Source organism: Mustela putorius, unplaced genomic scaffold (assembly GCF_011764305.1).
Source record: "Mustela putorius furo isolate JIRA1106 unplaced genomic scaffold, ASM1176430v1.1 tig00000680_pilon_pilon_pilon, whole genome shotgun sequence".
In the NCBI taxonomy this organism is placed as follows: Eukaryota; Metazoa; Chordata; class Mammalia; order Carnivora; family Mustelidae; genus Mustela; species Mustela putorius.
In genome coordinates, this window is record NW_025421442.1 from 2761759 (window position 1) to 2781148 (window position 19390).

Sequence of the window (19390 nt, forward strand, 5' to 3'; positions counted from 1 at the left end):
TTGTGGCCATGAATCACAAATGTAGTTTACGGCATCAAGAAGAATGAATCCTTTCCAGAAGTTTTCAACTGACTTTGCCCAGACCCATCAGGGGCATCACTACCTATGGCAGCTATAACCTTACAAAAGGTATTTCTTCAGTAACACTTCAAAGTCAAAATGACTCCTTAATCCATGGGCTGCAGGACGGATGCTGTGTTACCAGCATGAAGACAGTGATCTCACTGCACATCTCCATCAGAACTTGTGGGTGACCTGGTGCGCAGTCAACAAGCAGTCATTTGTTTTTTGAAAGGAGACTTTTTCCCCTGACAGTAGGTCTTAACAGTAGACTTAATATACTCCACAGACCATGCTGTACACAGACGTGCTATCTCCAAGCTTTGTTGTTCCATTTCTAGAGCACAAAAAGAGTAGATTTAGCATACTACGTAAGACCCCTAAGATTTTCAGAATGGTGAATGACCACCAGCTTCAGCAGCCGCACTAGCCCCTAGCAAGACAGTCAGTGTCCTCTGAAGCTTCGAAGCCATGCACCAGACTTCTCTCCTGTAAGCGAGAAGTCCTAGATAACACCTACTTCCAGGCTGGTTCGTTACACTAAAAATGCTGTTGAATGGAGGCGCCGGCACTGGTTCTCTCAGCCAGACCTTCAGGGTCACCTGCTGCAGCAGCTGCGTCGCTACCTCCTCCTGCGTTGCCTTGCCCTCCCATGTCCGAGCAACAGCTTCTTTCCTGAGCCGCATGAACCCACCTCTGCCAGCGTCAAACTTCTCTTCTGCAGCTTCCTTTCCCCGTCCAGCCTTCTCAGAACTGAAGAGTCAGGGCCTGTCTCTGGGTGACACTCTGGCTGCACGGAGTGCTGCAGCGGCTCTGACCATCTATCCAAACCCAACTTGCTCCACATCAGCGGTCAAGCTGCTTCACTTCCCCATCGCCGTGTGCTCCCTGGAGCAGCACTCGGAATTTCCTTGAGAAACTTTCTCTGCAGTCACAGCTTGGTTAACTGGTGCAAGAGGCCTCAATCTCAGCCCATTTCAGCTTTTAACACGCCTTCCTCACTAAGCTCAATCATTTCTAGCTTCAGATTGAAAGCTGAGAGCCATGTGGCTCTTCCTTCCAGCTGAACATGCAGAGATTACTACAGGGTGATTAGTTAGCCTATTTTCAATATTGTTGTGTCTCAGGGGATGGCAAGAGATGGGGGAATAGCCAGACAGTGGAACAGTCAGAACATACAAAACATTTTATCGATGAAGCTGACTGCCTTATTTGGTCATGGTCTGTAGTGCCCCAAAACAATTACAAGAGCAAAATCAAAGATCAATGGTCAAAGATCACCACAGCAAGTACCACATTAGTGAAGACGTATGAACTATTGTGAGGATTATCAAAATGTGACACAGAGACACAAAGTAAGGAAATACTGCTTAAAAAATGGCACCAGGGCACCGAGCTGTCTCAATAAGAACATGCAACGCCAGACCTGGGGTTGTGGGCTCGGGCCTCACAATGGGTACAGAAAATACTTTTTATTTTTCCTTTAAAGATTTTATTTATTTATTTGACAGAGAGAGACCAAGCAGGCAGAGAGGCAGGCAGAGAGAAAGAGAGGAGGAAGCAGGCTCCCCGCTGAGCAGAGAGCCCGATGTGGGGCTGGATCCCAGGACCCTGAGATCATGACCTGAGCCGAAGGCAGCGGCCTAACCCACTGAGCCACCCAGGGACTCCAGAAAATATTTTTAAAAATAAAATCTTTTAAACAAATAAAAAGAAAATGGCGCCAACAGACTCAACAAAGGATTGTCAAACCTTCAATCTGTAAAAAAAAAAAAAAAGAACAAAAACAATATCGAATCCATAAAGCACAATAAAGTGAAATGCAATAAAACAGATGTGGTAAGCCTTACCAAATAAGAATACCAGCCTTTCTTTACACTGTACTTCCATAAAATACTGTAAGTGTGACAGAAATTATATGAAAATCTTAAGAATCTGAAATGTTCTGGCATATGCTTTAAGTCGTAATTCCAGCTACTGTCTTACAATACTGCGTAATACAAAAATAACCAAACCCTCCTGCCAAATACATTATACTAATGTCTCATCTGACCTTTAACCATCACCAAATTTTTTTTTAAAGATTTTATTTATTTATTTGACACAGAGAAATCACAAGTAGACAAAGAGGCAGGCAGAGAGAGAGAGGCAAGCAGGCTTCCTGCTGAGCAGAGAGCCCAATGCAGGACTTGATCCCAGGATCCCGAGATCACGACCTGAGCCGAAGGCAGTGGCTTATCCCACTGAGTCACCCAGGCGCCCAAACATCACCAAATTTTAAGTCTTTTGTCACAATTATCGTTTTACTCTGATGCCTTTACAAAACTATGCCTGCAAAAATGCTTCATCTTCAAGGACATTCCCGGAGAAGTCCTGGAGACAAGTACTCTAGAATAAAGATCTCTGAAACTCTTAAAATTGTAAAACTGAACTGGGGTAAGAATTTCCAAAACTCTGATGCAGAAACTGGTGAATTCATAAAACTGCTAACAAAAGACAAAGAATTAATTACAGAAGACTGAATAAGCTGATAAAGATGATCATGATTTTTATGACTTCATTTAAAACATTGCTGGCTGTTTAATGCTTCGTTTTCCTGATTTAAAGGACTCCTTTTTCTCCTCTCCTTTAAGCTATCTATGACTAACAGCATTTTAGTAACATTTTTATAACAAAGTTGTCAATGTATATACTTTTGCATAAGTTCAATAAGAATGTATTCTTCCGGGTTGCACAGGTGGCTCAGTGGGTTAAGCATCTGCCTTCAGCTCAGGTCAGGATCTCAGGGTCCTGGGATCCAGTGCTGTATCAGGCTCCATGCTGGACCAGGGACACTGCTTCTCCCTCTCCTCTTCCCCCAGCTCGTGCACTCTCTTCTCTCTCAAATAAAATCTTTAAAAAAAAGAAAAGAAAAAACGGTTCTCCCTATAACAGAAAACAATTAGACAAGTCCTTGGCTAGGCTTTTTAGCCTAAAGAGACTTTTTTTTTTTTTTTAAAGATTTTATTTATTTATTTGACAGGCAGAGATCACAAGTAGGCAGAGAGGCAGGCAGAGAGGAAGGGAAGCAGGCTCCCTGCTGAACAGAGAGCCCGATGCGGGACTCAATCCCAGGACCCTGAGATCATGACCTGAGCCAAAGGCAGAGGCCTTAACCCACTAAGCCACCCAGATGCCCATAATATAAGCTTCTTTATAAGAATATACCCCTAACCCTCATTCCATGTTCTGATTTCAGTGCTCCTGGTTTGCAAACATATGTCTGGAGGGTGCACAACAAACTTTTACTAATTATTACTTCCATTATTCATTGATTTTACTCTGGCTATTTTGAATCTTTCACAATATCAAAGAACACGGTTTTCCAGAAGTAAAAAAAAAAAAAAAAGGCACAATAAATTTAATGGATGACATTAACAGTAGGCTAACCTTGTTAAAAATTAGTGAACAAAGAGAAATTAGAAGAAAATACTCAGAACAAAGCATGAAGAGGGTAAGAAACTGGGAAGTCTAATATGCTTTAAATGGACTCTGAAAAGGAGGTATTAGGCAAGTGCCTACAAACTTTTTTTGTAGTGCCTACACTATAAAAGATGGTGCCTACAAACTTTTCAAAAGACTGAAAAGAACTTCAGTACAGACTTTATTACACCTGCAAGAACAAAATATACATAAAAATATATACCTAGACACATCATAGTAAAACTGCTGAAAACCAAAGACATACACACACAAAAAAGAAAGACCATAAAAGGCGGAGAAATCAGAGGGGGAGATGAACCATGAGAGACTATGGACCCCGGGAAACAAACTGAAGGCTTCAGAGGGAGGGGTGGGGGATGGGCTAACAGGGTGCTGGCTATTAAGGAGGGCACGTGTTGTGAGGGGTACTGGGTGTTATACACAACTAACAAATCACTAAACACTACATCAAAACTAATCATATACTAAGTGGCTAACTGAATAATAAAAAATAAAAATTAAATTAAAAAAAAAGAAAACCCAGGCGCCTGAGTGGCTCAGTCAGTTAAATATCTGCCTTCAGTTCAGGTCATGATCCCAGGATCTGGAGTTTGAGCCCCACATCAGGCTCCTTGCTTAGCTGGGAGCCTGCTTCTCTCCCTCTCTCTCTGCCTGCTCCCCCTGCATGTGCTCTTGCTCTCCATCAAATACAAAAATAACATCTTTAAAAAAAAAAAAAATAGACAGGAGTGACAGCTTCCTTCTCATAAAGAGAACAGAAACCCAACATGTAATTCAGGAACTTCTTTGCACACCTTAGAAGAAAACCAACAAGTTAGACAATTCAATACACATCAAAATTATGCCTTGGGAAAAAAATCAATTTGTGAAATTTTTAGCTAACATAATCAAAGAATTCACTTTTAGCAGTCGTAACAATGGATGAGAAAAATAAAACAGTGTTCTCCAGGGAGGACAATGTTCAAAGATGGAGGACTAGAATTATAGCAATGAATGAAAAACAATGAAAAGGATAAATCTAAATGGTTATGGATTATACAAATTAATAATGTCTTAAGATAAAACAGATACAGAATTAAAGGCACCCAACAGTGGCATATAAGTAAAAATGAGATAAATGGAGTTTAAGGAAGAGAGGGAAATAACAAAATACTACATTTTGAGAAATCAAAGAGCAGATGTTTTTAAAAACTTCCAGGTTAGGGCGCCTGGGTGGCTCAGTGGGTTAAGCCGCTGCCTTCGGCTCAGGTCATGATCTCAGGGTCCTGGGATAGAGTCCTGCATTGGGCTCTCTGCTCAGCAGGGAGTCTGCTTCCTCCTCTCTCTCTCTGCCTACTTGTGATCTCTCTCGGTCAAATAAATAAATAAAATCTTTTTAAAAAATAAAAACCTTCCAGGTTAACAAAAAAAAAAAGAGAGAACCCAAAGAAAAACAAAAAAGGAGAGAAAAAAGTACATTAAGCAAGTATAATAAAGAGAAAATACTTAAGATAAAATTTAAACCCAACTATGTCATTGATTTGGTTAAGTGTCAACAGACCAAAGGTTCCAAATGTAAGAAATATTGTCAGGCTAGATTGTTTAAATTCCAACTATACATTATTGACAACAGACTCATTCAAAATACAAGTACACAGAAAGTATGAAAATAAAGGGCAAAAAAAGGCATACCTTACACATATTAACCAGAGAAAAGATAGTGCAACTACACTAATATTCAGCTAAATAAACTCTATCCTAACAATATTTTTGCCTTAAAAAGGGACACTTAATAGTGTTTTAAAAACTCAAGTGATGGGTGCCTGGGTGGCTCAGTTGGTTAAGCAACTGCCTTCGGCTCGGGTCATGACCTGGAGTCCTGGGATTGAGTCCCACATCAGGCTTCCTGCTCCGCAGGGAGTCTGCTTCTCCTGCTGACCTCTCTCATTCTCTCTCTCTCTCTCTCAAATAAATAAATAAAATCTTTAAAAAAAAAAAAAAACCTCGGGGCGCCTGGGTGGCTCAGTGGTTTGGGCTGCTGCCTTCGGCTCGGGTCATGATCTCAGGGTCCTGGGATCGAGCCCCGCATCGGGCTCTCTGCTCCGCAGGAAGCCTGCTTCCCTCTCTCTCTCTCTCTCTGCCTGCCTCTCTGCCTACTTGTGATCTCTGTCTGTCAAATAAATAAATAAAATCTTTTAAAAAAAATTAAAAAATAAAAAAATAAACCTCAACTGATGAGGAAGACCTACAATTCTAAATATGTATGCACCTAACAATATATCCTCAAAATACATAAAGCAAAAACTACCACACTAAGGAGGAACAGATAAATGCAAGATCGCAATATTAATACATTTCTGTTGCTAAGCCATACAACCAGTAGACTAAAAGGAAAAGCTAGTGAGTATGTTAAATTCAACATGACTAACCAAGTTGAACTAACATATAGGCACTGCATCCAACAAACTGAGAAGCACATTCTTGGGCGCCTGGGTGGCTCAGTGGGTTAGGCCGCTGCCTTCGGCTCAGGTCATGATCTCAGGGTCCTGGGATCAAGTCCTGAATCAGGCTCTCTGCTCAGCGGGGAGCCTGCTTCCTCCTCCCTCTCTCTCTCTGCCTGCCTCTCCATCTACTTGTGATTTCTCTCTGTCAAATAAATAAATAAAATCTTTAAAAAAAAAAAAATAAAAAAAGAAAAAGAAGCACATTCTTTCCTAGCACACACTGGGTATTTACAACAATTGATCACATGCTGGGCTATAAAGCAAGCTTCAAAAATTTCATAAGCTTTTAAATGGTGTTCTGACCACAACAGAATTAAGATACAAAGAGAAGCGCCTGCGTGGCTCAGTGGGTTTGCGTGGCTCAGTGGGTTAACTGTCTGCCTTCAGCTCATGTCATGATCCCAGAGTCCCAGGATCGAGCCTCACATCAGGCTCCCTTCTCAGCAGGGCATCTGTTTCTCCCTCTCCCCTTCACCACACTCACATGCTCTACGCCCCATAAATAAATTAAATCTTTATATATATATGCAGAACAGAAAGGATTCTAAGAACAGTGAGACCACTGTGTATGACAACTATAACCGTGGATACATACCACATATTTATCAAAACTCATAGAATATACACCATCAACAGTAAATACTAACATAAAACTACGGACTTAGAATGGTGATGATGTGTCAACAAAGGTTCAGTGATTGTAACAAATGTACAATCTGGTGCAGGATGTTGACAGTGGGGGAGGCTGGGCAGGCCTACGTGGTCAGGGAATAGGGAGATACAGGCGAACTCTATTTTCTGCTCAATTTTGCTGTGAAAACTGCTCTTAAAATGGGCACCTGGGTGGCTCAGTGGGTTAAGCCTCTGCCTTCGGCTCAGGTCATGATCTCAGGGTCCAGGGATGGAGCCCCGCGTCAGGCTCTCTGCTCAGCGGGGAGCCTGCTCCCTACCCCCCCCCACCCACCCCCCGCCTATTTGTGATCTCGGTCTGTCAAATAAATAAAGTCTTTAAAAAAAAATAAAGTCTTAAAAAAAAAAGATTTATCTGTCAGGTTATGTTAAGTATCCTTTGGTTAAATTAAGAAAACTTAACCCAAAAGAATTCCGACCCCCCACCCCCCACCCTCCTCTTCTCTCCGCCGCACCCCTCCTGTACCGGCCTCTGGTTTCTGCTCACTGTGGACACACAACGACCAGCACTACAGGAAGCTGCATCTGGAAACATCACTGGCAGGAGGAAGGGGATGTGGCACGTCTCACCACTGCTCTTCAAGTTGATTCCAAGAGTCTCTTCTGCTCACATTTCACGGACCAAGATAAATACATGGCCCATCTAACTGAGGAAGCAGGAACCAGATACAACCACACAACCACTAACGACTACAATTACGAAGACCAACAATACCAAATATTGGCGAGGATGTAGAGCCACCAGGATACATTCATTCACTGTGTAAGAATAGAAACTGGTCTATCTGGGGCGCCTGGGTGGCTCAGTTGGTTGGGCGACTGCCTTCGGCTCAGGTCATGATCCTGGAGTCCAGGGATCGAGTCCCACATCGGACTCCCTGCTCGGCGGGGAGTCTGTTCCCCCGCTGACCTCGCTCCTCTCATGCTCGCTCGCATTCTCTCTCTCAAATAAATAAATAAAATCATTAAAAAAAAATTTTAAATAAAAATTAAAAAAAAAAAGAAACTGATACATCCCCTTTGGAAAAGTCTGGCATTATCTACTAATACTGAACATAGACCTACTCCATGACTCAGCAATTCTACTCCTAAGTGTACCGAACACAAAAGTATGCAAGAAACGCATACCCAAAAGTTCACAGCAAGTCCACTCAGGTGAGCCCTGTGACAGCCATGAAAATGAGCCTCTTGATCTCCTACCATGGGGAGCTGCTCCACTCTGAACCCACCAACACGCTCCACACCAGCACCCCACTTCCCACAGGCTGCTTCTAGCCAATGACCAGCCACAAGCAGAATACTAAAGCAGGCTTACTCTTGAAGGACAAGGGACCCTTATGACTCCCAACTCTGGCTGAAGACTCCTCACTGGCCTTGCTTAACTTTCTTAGACCTGCACTGCGGTCCTCAGACTGCCTCCCAAACACTCTTCATCCCTCCTCCTCCACACGCAGCAGACCCCCAAGGTGACGGCAACACCCACACATGGATTCCCGCCGCTACATCCAAATCTGATCCCAACTTGGGACACCTGCGTGGCTCAATCAGTTCAGCATTTGCCATCAGTTCAGGACATGATCCCTGGGTTCTGGAGTCAAGCCGTGACCAGGGTGCTCAGTGGGGAGTCTGCTTCTCCCTCTCCCTCTGTCCCTTCCCCCTCTGCTTGTGCTCTAGCTCTCCCTCCCTCAAATAAGATCTTTTAAATAAACAAATAAATAAATAAGCAAACAAACAAACCTGAACTAACAATCTTTTTTTTTTTTAAAGATTTTATTTATTTATTTGACAGAGAGAAATCACAAGTAGATGGAGAGGCAGGCAGAGAGAGAGAGGAGGAAGCAGGCTCCCTGCTGAGCAGAGAGCCCGACGAGGGCCTCGATCCCAGGACCCTGAGATCATGACCTGAGCCGAAGGCAGCGGCCCAACCCACTGAGCCACCCAGGCGCCCCTGAACTAACAATCTTAAGCTGGAAACATTCCAATGTTTATTGAGAATGAAGCCCCATGAATAGTACAACACGTGCATGAAACTGCAACTCTAGTGACCACATACATGAAATTCCTGACTAGTCCCAGTTAGCGTGTCACACGCGGTGAATGTACCACTACTTCTATGCATCTCACACACACACACACACACACACACTGGAAAGAAAAAGCAAGACTGTGAAGTCAACAGTTCTCAAAGGGAAGGTAAATCTGCTACTGTAACTCAGAGTATGCCATTTAGAGCCAAACTGTTACTGTGTTAGCCAGAACCCTCCTCTTGCCTTCCCCCACCGGCCCACCCCCAGAATTAACCAATTATAAGATTGCTGTGAATCGAACAAACTATTATGCAAATACTTAAAAGCACAGACACAAAGACATACACACATCTTAAAACACACATATACAAGCAATGCAAACACAGTTCTGTAACTTCCTTCTTACTAGGTAAAATTTTCCTCTTATTTGTAATAGTAACAGGACAGTCCAGTGTATGGATATAAAATTCACTTATTTTGCCCTAGCCCCAACATTGGACAGGTGTTTCAAATTAGTCATATCACAATTACAATCATGAAATATCTTACACATACAGATTTGCGTCCTCACAGCAAATGCACCTGTACAACTAATTCCTATCAGTGGAACAGCAAAGCACAACAGTATAGACATTTAGAAACATCTAAATATAGGGGCGCTTGAGTGGCTCAGTCAATTAAGCATTGATCTCTTGGTTTCTGCTCAGATCATAATCTCAGGATCCTGGGATCAACCCCTGTATCAAGCTCTGTACTCAGCAGGCAGTCTGCTTGAAATTTTCTCCCTCTGCCCCTCCCCCACTCTCTCTAAAATAAAATCTTTTTTTTTTGAAAAGTGTCAACAAGGTTCTATCAAATTACAGTCCCACCAATGACATAATTTATTGAAAAACTGTGTATACCTTAGGTTAATCCTATCGTATTAGACTAATACCTTAGAAATTATGAAAAGTGGGACACTTGGGTGGCTCAGTCAGTTAAACATCTGCCTTCAGCTCAGGTCATGATCTCAGGGTTCTGGCATCGAGTCCCACATGGGGCTCCTTGCTCACCAGGGAGCCTGCTTCCCCCTAGGCCTGATCTGCCTGCTGCTCCCCCTGCTTGTGCTCTCTGTGACAAATAAGCAAATAATCTTTTAAAAATTATGAAAAGTAATTATAAGTGGAAGCACATAGTATCACTTCTGTCTTTTACTGAGTCAATTTAAAAAAAACTTCTTAAGATTAAATACCAGAATAAGCCAAAGAAATTACTGGTAGGTGCAACCCAAACATTAATTCTAAATTAAACCAAAACCATTCCAGGGCACAGGGGTGGCTCAGTCGATTGAGCTTCCAACTCTTGATTTCAACTCAGGTCATGGTCTCAGAGTCACAGGATGGAGCCCCATAACCAGGGGGAGGAGGGTCTGCTGGAAATTCTCTCTCCCTCTCCTCCAGCTTGCTCACTTGCTCTGTCTATAAAAATAAACAGATCTTTAAAAAAATAATAAATATGGGACATCTGGGTGGTTAGACATCTGCCTTCAGCTCAGGTCATGATCCTGCTCAGCAGGGAAGTCTGCTTCTCCCTCTGCCCCTCACCCTACTCACACGCTCTCTCAAATAAAATAAAGTAAAATAAAAATACATAAAATACAATAAAACAAGGCCATTCCACAGACATGCCCCTCCAGGATCCAACTATCACCACCACATTTATGAATCTTGCAGTTCCCACTGAGAAAAGTGACCGGAGCTCTGTAGGGTACTGGGGCTCCCCTTGCAAACCGCAGTATAAGGCATCTCAATCCTCCCAGGGTGGGTGTGCAGTAGATCTTTCACAACAAGGCTGCTCCCACACACCAATCTCCCTGAGCCTTTAGATGCCTTCTTCCTCCTGGTATACCGACACCGTCCTGGCATTCCAGCTTGGCTCCGACAGACCGCCTTTTGATTTGTTTCAGGCAATCAACCAGCACTCTAATCCCTCGAGCTACAAAACTATCCCAGAATGCCTGCTGGTAAGCCCTGAGCAACAGATTCCGCCTGCCCACCTTGTCCCTTCCACCCTTAAGATCCGTTCCCACAAATCCTCCCCAGGTCCTACCTATATAAGGGCAAACCAGACAATCTTTTGGATCTCCTCCTGAGTCACACTCTATACCTCCCACTTTGGGGCCTGCTGGGTCGATCCTTGGGGGAGGGCAGGCAATTACAGGTTTGCCAGGCAAAGGGAGATGAAGTTCCCCACACAAGGGTTGGAAAAGCTGCTTCTACTGCCAAAAGTAGCACAGTAGAATTCAGTAGGTCTCCAGCTTAATCAGACTCTGACCCCACATTTCTTAATCCAATTTTTAGGATTCCACTTCTTATCAATGCTCTGGTTTAGGAATTTGGAATTCAATTTGCATTTTTTAGGGCCTTCACAGAAACTTTAAGGTCTCTTACATGGAACCTGAGATGGAATTTAAAAGCCTGAGATCATCATTTTGCTCCGTTATGTTTTAACTTGGCTAGACTGAGCCACATTCCTCAGAACTTCCTTTCCTGTTTCTGGTTTGGGCCCCAAGAGAGCTGCTGATACAGTGGGCGGAGGGTGCAGCGCACACCACAGCACGTCTGGAGCCTTCTTCCACCCGCCTGCTGGTTCCCCTCACTGAGACCAGATAGGGCTGGCCTGGCAAGGCTGCTATGGTGGCACATCTTTTACCCAGGTTCCCTGAGAGTCCCACCTCCTGGGCTATGTGTGCAGTCCAAGACCAAAGTCAGAGGCATCACAACAGACAAAACTTCCATCTTGTCTCATCTAGCAGACCAGACAGAACTACACAACATCTTTCCTTAGACAACTGCCCAGGAGGTTTGAGCACTCAACTACCACGGCACTGAGCTGAGAACTAGAAAAGTAATTAGAGGCAAAACCAGGAATAGTCTCTGCTTTCATAAAGCTCAACTTCCTAGAGAAAATAAAAACTCACTACGTCACATTAATTTACACTGTAGTTTTGTAAGTAGCGATAAGGACAGCACTGTCTCTAACAAGCGAGCCTGACTACAGGAGAGGCAGGAACACAACTCCAGAACTTCAGAAAACTGACGGCTGTTGTAACGTGTGATAGACACACAGAGTTCTTTAGACTTTTTTGCCTTTCTCATGAAAATCTGCAAGCTCACGCAAGAAGAATCTCATGAAAAAGGTGGTGCTTGATACAAACTCTAAAAAACGACAAGGAAGAACTACAACAGGACCAAAAAAAAAAAAAAAAAAAAAATTCCAGGCAAAGGAAAAAGAACCAGTGCCTTCTGTGGAGAAGATGCCAGGCACAGAAGACTGACGCGCACGGCTGGAGCACGGAAAGCCAGGGGAGATGTGCCGTCAGACGCGGCTGAGGTGCCGAAGAATAAACATCGGGTGCACCCCTGAGATCATGGCACCAAGTTCAGTACTTAAAGCCATTGAGAGCTTTAAGTAAAAGGGTGACATAATCAGATCCAACTTTTTAAACTCTAATTTTTTGACACTAAACAAATTTCAAACACATCTATCTTTTACCCAACAATCTCACTATCTTAAAGCTAAATGTGCACAAATACAAAAACATATCCATAAGGTTATTCCCTGCAGCAACATTTATAAAAGCAACAGAATATCAACAATCCACGTTCATCATTCGGGAAACTACAAGCACAAAAAAATAGAAAAGAGCTTATACAAAGCAATCTCCACAATATATTAATTAAAAATAAAGAACAGTGTTGAGCTCTACCGTCTGTTTAAAAACGAAAGGAAATAAAAATAGGAGTCCGGGATTCTATTTGCAAAAATTAAACACTGGGCGAATAAACCAGAAATAGAAAGGGGGCACGAGGGGCGCCTGGGTGGCTCAGTGGGTTAAGCCACTGCCTTCGGCTCAGGTCATGATCTCAGGGTCCTGGGATCGAGTCCCACATTGGGCTCTCTGCTCAGCAGGGAGCCTGCTTCCCTGTCTCTCTCTCTCTACCTGCCTCTCCATCTACTTGTGATTTCTCTCTGTCAAATAAATAAATAAAATCTTTAAAAAAAAAAAAAAAGAAAGGGGGCACGACGGGAACGGTGCAGGGACAGCAGTGGGAGAACTAGGAGCATACCCTTCTACCACAGCTTTGCCTTTGAACTACACACACATTTTACATACTAACATTTTTTAAAGTACATTAAACAAAAATTAATGAAACACTTAAAACCTAAAGATTTTGGGATGCCTGGATGGCTCAGTGGGTTAAAGAGTCTGCCTTCGGCTCAGGTCATGATCCAAGGGTGCTGGGATCGAGTCCCGCATCGGGCTCTCTGCTCAGCAGGGAGCCTGCCTCCTCCTCTCTCTCTGCCTGCCTCTCTGCCTGCTTGGGGTCTCTGTCTGTGTCAAATAAACAAATAAAATCTTTTTTAAAATAAATAAAGATTTCATACAAATAAGCCAAACTAGCAATTAAACTGGTAACATAATCCGAAAAAAAGTATTTTTAAGTCATTTTATAATTCAGAACATCAACTGTGCATCCATACGTGGACGCAGTTTAAGAACTTTTAAGAACAGAAGAACTGTAATGAAATACAAACAACACTTTGTTATTGGTGTTTTCAAACATCATTTATATACAGCAGAACAATGAAAGCAAAGTTGCAAAGAATGCAAATCTTCGACGTTACAGAAAAAATGATAAAGTAAAAACCCTGCAATGGGGGCGCCTGGGTGGCTCAGTGGGTTAAAGCCTCTGCCTTCGGCTCAGGTCGTGATCCCAGGGTCCTGGGATAGAGCCCTACATCGGGCTCTCTGCTCCGCAGGGACCTGCTTCCTCCTCTCTCTCTGCCTGCCTCTCTGCCTACCTGTGATCTCTGTCTGTTAAATAAATAAAATCTTTAAAAAAAAACAAAACAAAACAAAAAAAAACCCTGCAATGTTAAATGTTACATTTAAACAGAAAATATCAATATAAAATCAAATTTTATGTATTTCCCAACCTGTCCAATGAGAGTAGAGACATCCCAGTAGCAATACAGACCCACTGCACCAGATTTTGGTATCTAAGTTCCAACCCCAATAGAAGGAGCAGAAAGAACTAGCTGATCAGGAAAGCACAAAGTCTTAGACATCTAGTATCAGAAAGCAACAAACGGTTCAAAGATGAATGGGGTGGCATCCAAGGACAGAGATTCGGCTTAACCCACTGAGCCACCCAGGTGCCCCCAGAGATTCGGCTTAAAGGAACTGCACCACGCCCAAGTGGGGAAAATGAGGACTACTTGATTAAAACACACTGAATACACAAAAATCCATGGGTCCACAGTGGTTTCAAAAGAGATAAAAGCAAAAAGATACTAACAACAACCCAACCCTGTACACAAGAAAAAGGACATTCTGATCACTTGTCAGGACCTATTAATATCAAGTAAGATTAATTAATATTATTATATTAAGCAATTAATTAATATTTAATTAATATTGATATATAACTAGCTAATTAAGATTAAGATATATAACTAGCTAATATATAAACATACATTCACATATAAATCTATAAACATAGATTCATGTATCTAGGACTACAGAGCTCATTTAAACACAAACAGGTCCAAAAATTACACCTACGCTATAAGGATGTAACTATAAACAAACTGAACTTATTATAAACAAATATAATCTAAGTTAAAAAAAAAAAAGTTGTTCCACCTTGTTTATTTTTATTTAAGTCATTTCTAAATCCAATATGGGGCTTGAACTCATGACCCTAAGGATCAAAAGTCACATGTTCTAAGGAGTAGCACAGGGGACATTGGGAGATGGAGAGGAGAAGTGAGTTGGGGGAAATCAGAGGGGGAGACGAACCATGAGAGACTGTGGACTCTGAGAAACAAACTGAGGATTTTGGAAGGGAGGGGGTAGGGGGCTAGGTGAGCCTGGTGGTGGGTACTGTGGAGGGCACGTATTGCATGGAGCACTGGGTGTGGTGCATAAATGAATTTTGGAACACACACACACAGACACACAAAATTTAAATTAAATTAAATGTTTAAAAATAATAAATTAATAAATAAATAAAGAGTCACATGCTCTTCCAACTGAGCCAGCCAGAGTCCCTGCCTTTTTTTTAAAAAAAGAGGGTACTACAGTCTAAAAATATCTACAATGGTATAAAAAATGCTTTACTAGTCTCTTTAATTACACTGTCAATACTGGCTAAAACATCATCCACGTTGAATGGACCCTTCTCCCTCCACCCCTTCTGCCCCCAAAACTCAACACATTTAACATTCTAGTGACTCCAGACCAATTTCCTTCATCCCAAATGGCTTCATCCACCACCTCCCACAGGCTGGACTAGAGATCCTGCGCCAGTACATTCCTCCAGGGCCACCTTTCATGCTGGTAATGCCTTCCAAAGGCTTTGCCCACACCAGCAGCCTTGACGGGGTATGCAGAATGATGTAAAAGCTGCTCCTGACTTCATGCCACAAACACCGGCCATGTGAACTACAGGTGATGTCAGCAGTGGTAACGTCATCATCACCATCATCGGTGCCCAAGGTGCACCCACTACAGAGCCCTAGAGGCTGACACTTGATGAAGTAGATGTTCTCGACCTGTTCAACAGACAAACACACTCACACAAGTAAATGCTAACACAGGTCAATCTTTGGTTGGGATTCAAATCCAGGATGGTCTCAAATACCCTCCACGTGCCTCTGCTGCTGCTGTCCCTCCACCTGGACTTCTTTGCTCTCCTGCTCTACACTCTTGACCCTGCTGGAGCACTGCCTTCTCTTCCAGATGCCCTCAGCATCAAACTCCCTCATGGTGTACATGCTGATCTTCTCTACCAGACGGTAGGTCTACAAAGGCACATCTTTATGTATTATGCCCACACATGATGCATTTTAGTAAGAACTTATGGCAATTTTAAGCCCATAACCACCCAACAAAGAATTAAAATTACATTGAATACTGGCGCATAACCAAGTAAACCGTTCACCTCAACATTAACGACACCATGCTAGTAACTACAGCAAAGTTCAAAAGCAGGAAGGGAAGGAAATCAACAATGACTGGCAGTGGTGACTGCATTTCAGGACTGCCCTGAGAACCCTACAAATCCACTTAATTCTTGCAACAGCCTTGTGGGGCGCGTCTCCTCCCAGTTCACAGCTAAGAAATGGCAAGTTCACGAGGTAGGCGGGATCATCTGTGTGGCTTCAGACCAGTCACCTGTGGGGCTGGATTTCCACCCAGACTCTCCAGAGCTGAAGGCCATGGTATCTCCAAGGCCAACTCCAGAGTCTACAGCCTTTTCACAACACCATGTCTGCCAAATCGAACAAAATACTTGGGCAAAATAATTGATTCCCTCCTCCAAGTTCTTCTCATTCAAGGAACAGCAAAGAAAACATTTAATTAAGGCATCAGTAAATATAAGTAAGTATTTATGTAGATATGTATTGACTGCTCTTTCTCAGCAATAAAGACTCTGCTAACTAAACTAAAAGATATACTCAACAGCATTGTTTTTAATCTATAAATAACCCATATGATTAATCCTTCAGATATAGTATCTTTGCCACATATTTTTAATGTACCAGGAAAAAATGCTAAAAATTAAGAAGTGCAGCAAGTCAAGCTATGAGTGTGTGCGCAATCAGGTGAAGTCGGGGGAAATGAAACACTGTGATTAAATCTCCGCACTTACAACGTCAAATTAATGATTCTCCTATCTTAAGACGAAGAGCCAGATCCGAGATACTGTCCACGAGATGCACACGCACTCACAAACCACACCAACCTGCCGGTCCCCAGTGAAGGTACAGGTATGTAAACTACCTAGGATGCACTCTGAGGAGAGCAACCACCAATGTTTCATTGTGACCTGGATTCCACGGGTGCTGAAGGAAGACAAAACAAAACGAGGTCTGCAGCCAACGATGGAAACAGCACTACAGTATTTGATGCTGTTAACTCTGACCCTAAGGGAGGACAGAAAGCAGCACGGTTTCCCAAACTGAGGGGACCAAGGAACCCTTTGTTCTTCCTGCAGCATCTCCGAACGCGCACCACCGACACTACCTTGGAGGGCACTGGGCAGCTCAGATGGCTAGGCGTCTGCCTTCAGCTCACGGCTCGGTCTCAGGGTCCTGACATGGAGCCCGAACACAGGCTCCTTGCTCAGCCGAGAACCTGTTTCCCTCTGCCCCAGCCTGCTGCTCCCCGGCTCGCGCTCTCCTTCCCGCCCCGTCACACCAAGGCGTACACACATAACACACCACCTTAAGCAACTAAGTAAATACCGCTACTGTATCCTGACCTGGGAACGGAAGGTACTGGCAGGGCAGTGCTAGCAAAATTCCTGGGACCCGCCGAAGTCTTTTTAAAAAATTTCTATGCTAAACATGAAGCATAAGAAGAAAGGCCTTTTCTTGCTTTGCCCATTTCGCAGCATCTCGACATCGCTTCGCTACTCAAGATGAAGATAAAATCCTTTTATTTCTAATACCCACTTTCTGTAATTCTGACCCAAACTGTGCGACCTTCACTTGCTGTCATCAAGGCGAAGAATGAATGTTCTGCAAATGCCCGGCGGCCGTGACTTGGGGGTGCTGCCCACCCACCCGGGCTGAGGGAAGCACCCTCCCCGACCCCTTGTGAAATGCCGCCACCTCCGAAGGGCCTTCACGCACTCGGCCCGCCCGGGGAACACCCAAGGGCAGGCTTTCCTAACAAAAGCGGCGCAGAAGGCCGGGACTGCCCCCTCCATCGCCCTCCCAGACTGCAGAGCTCCTTCCAGAAAATTCCAACACAAGAAAGTTACAGGTGCTGGCATCTGGGCAGGCCTGCGGTCCGCGGTCCACGCACGTCGCTCGGCTGAGGCTGTCCTGCCGGCCTCCTGATGGACTCGCCAACACAGCCCCGACGGGCACGGGAACCCCGTCCGGAGACGAACCCGCCGGCACACGCGCCAGGACCAGCCGCCGCACCGACGCGCGGGGCGCCCCCCTCCCGGCCCTTTCCACCGCGCGCCCCCAAACCAGGGCCGGGCAGGCGCGCCAGCCCAGCCCGGGCACTGCGCAAGCTTCCGCGCCCTGCGGCTCATCCCGGCGCCCGGGGCGCAGCGCGCTCAAGGTCACCGGGACGAGGGGGCGCGAGGGGGAGACCCCGGCCGGGGCGGGAGACCACCCGAGCCCGCAGGGAGGAGAGCAGGACGGCCCCGCGGCCCCGCCCCGCGCCTCCCCCGCCCCGCCCCGCCGGGGGTCCCGTCCCCCGCCCCGCCCGGCGGGTTATGCAACGCCGCCGCGCCCCGCCCCCGCCGCCCCCCGCCCGCCGGCGCCCGGGCCTGCGGAACAAAGCGCGCGGGGCCCGCGGCCGGGCGGGCCGGGCGGCCGCCATGTTGGCGGGGGCGGCGAACAAAGGCGCGCGGCCCGAGCCCGAGGCCCCCCGCCCCGCGGCCCGGCCGGCAGGGGGCGCTGTGCAGGCGCCGCCCGCGCCCGGACAATGCGCCGCGGCCCGCCCGCCACTCCCCGGGCGCCGCCGCCCGCAGCGCGCCCCGCCCGCGCCCCCTTCCTCCCGAGCGGCGCCCGCTCCCCGGCCACGCGCGGGTCTTACCTGCCGGCCGCCCGGGCCGCCGTCCGCAGCCTGCGGGCCCCGCCGTCCCGCGCCACACTCCCGCCCCGGCCCGACCGAGCCAGACGGCGCCGCCCCGCCCCCGCTCCGCTCCGCGGCCGCCGCCGCCCGCCCCCGGCCGCACGGCGCACGCGCACTGCGCCTGCCGACTGCGCCGGCCGCGCCGCCCGGCCCCGGCCTGACGGGCCGCATTGCGCAGGCGCCATAGCAGCGGGTGGGGCCTGGAGGCCGGGCGGGGTCTGGGGGGCAGCGGGGCTCGGCCGGGAGCCCGGACTGGATCCGGCGACGCTCACCTGGAAGCGGGGCGGGGCCTGGCGTGGCAGTGGGAGGAGTCCCGGGAGCCGGGCTGGGCGCTACTCACCCGGCGACGAGGCAGGTGGGGCGGGGCGGGGCGCGGCCGGGCCCCGGCGTCTGGGCGGGGCCTGGAGGGCGGCGGGCGGGGCCTGGAGCCGCGCACCTGGCGGCAGGGAGGGCGGGGCGAGAGGGAGCCGGACCGGGGTCTGCGGCGGGGCGGGGCTCGGTGGGCGGCAGAGCGGGCAATGGCGCCACTCACCTGGCGGCCGAGGGGATGGGGGGGACGGCGCGGGACGGGGCCTGGCGGCGGGGCCGGGCTTGGAGCTGCTCACCTGGCGGCGGGGCTGGCGGTGAACAGAGCAGGGCGGGCTTAGTGCCGCTCTCACCTGGCGGCGCGGAGGAAGGGAGCAGGGCTGGGCCCGCGGGGCGCTGGGGCCTGGCGCCGCTCACCTGGCGCCTGGGCGCGCGGGACCGAGCTGGGCCGACCTGGCGCCGCTCTGGCCAGGTGGCGGCGTGGGCGGCCGGGGCGGGGCCGAGGGGCGAGGCCGGGCGCGCGTCTCACCTGCCGGCGCCGGGGGCCGCGGGGCGGGGCGGGGCCCGGGGCGGCGGCGGGGCCCGGGGCGGTGGCGGGGCGGGGCCGGGCCCCAGGTGCGCTCCGGGAGGGGGCGATGTTCGGGGCGCGGAGCCCCGGGGTCGGGCGCCGCGGCCTGCGCCGGAAGTCACGCATC

At 47.2% G+C, this 19390-nt stretch overlaps 1 protein-coding gene across 5 annotated transcripts in view; it reads right to left on the reverse strand.

Moving 5' to 3' along the window:
• SPIN1 (spindlin 1) overlaps positions 1 to 19125 on the reverse strand; it is a 78795-nt gene extending 59670 nt beyond the window's left edge. The window contains exon 1 of one of the 5 annotated variants that reach the window (XM_045083029.1): positions 18995 to 19125. The gene's annotated coding sequence lies outside the window, so the exon portion shown is untranslated. Of the gene's footprint in view, positions 1 to 18350; positions 18464 to 18994 lie in introns of those variants that run through there. The other 4 variants (XM_045083031.1, XM_045083030.1, XM_045083032.1 and 1 more) reach the window with 4 other exon arrangements.
• Between the last annotated feature and the right edge of the window lie 265 nt (positions 19126 to 19390).